Consider the following 263-nt stretch of genomic DNA (forward strand, 5'->3'; position numbering starts at 1 on the left):
GAAATTTCCAAGGCACAAGATGGCATCTGCCCCTCCTTTTTGCCTTGTGTTCCCCCCCGCCGTCCCTCCTTCCCTCCCTCCCTCCTGCCGTGCGGTTATCTCGCCATGATTATTGCATTTATCCGTTTCTGCCTCCCTTCCTCCCGTACATCCTCTCTGGCTTTCTGCCCGCTGGAAGTGGGGAGGCTGGGGAGGAAAACGGCCGCTTCTCCTCAGCCGTTCCGGCTTGGCTGGGGGGGGGCGGCAGGCGGGGCAGGAGTGCC

Source organism: Phaethon lepturus, unplaced genomic scaffold (assembly GCF_000687285.1).
Source record: "Phaethon lepturus isolate BGI_N335 unplaced genomic scaffold, ASM68728v1 scaffold27985, whole genome shotgun sequence".
Classification (NCBI taxonomy): domain Eukaryota; kingdom Metazoa; phylum Chordata; class Aves; order Phaethontiformes; family Phaethontidae; genus Phaethon; species Phaethon lepturus.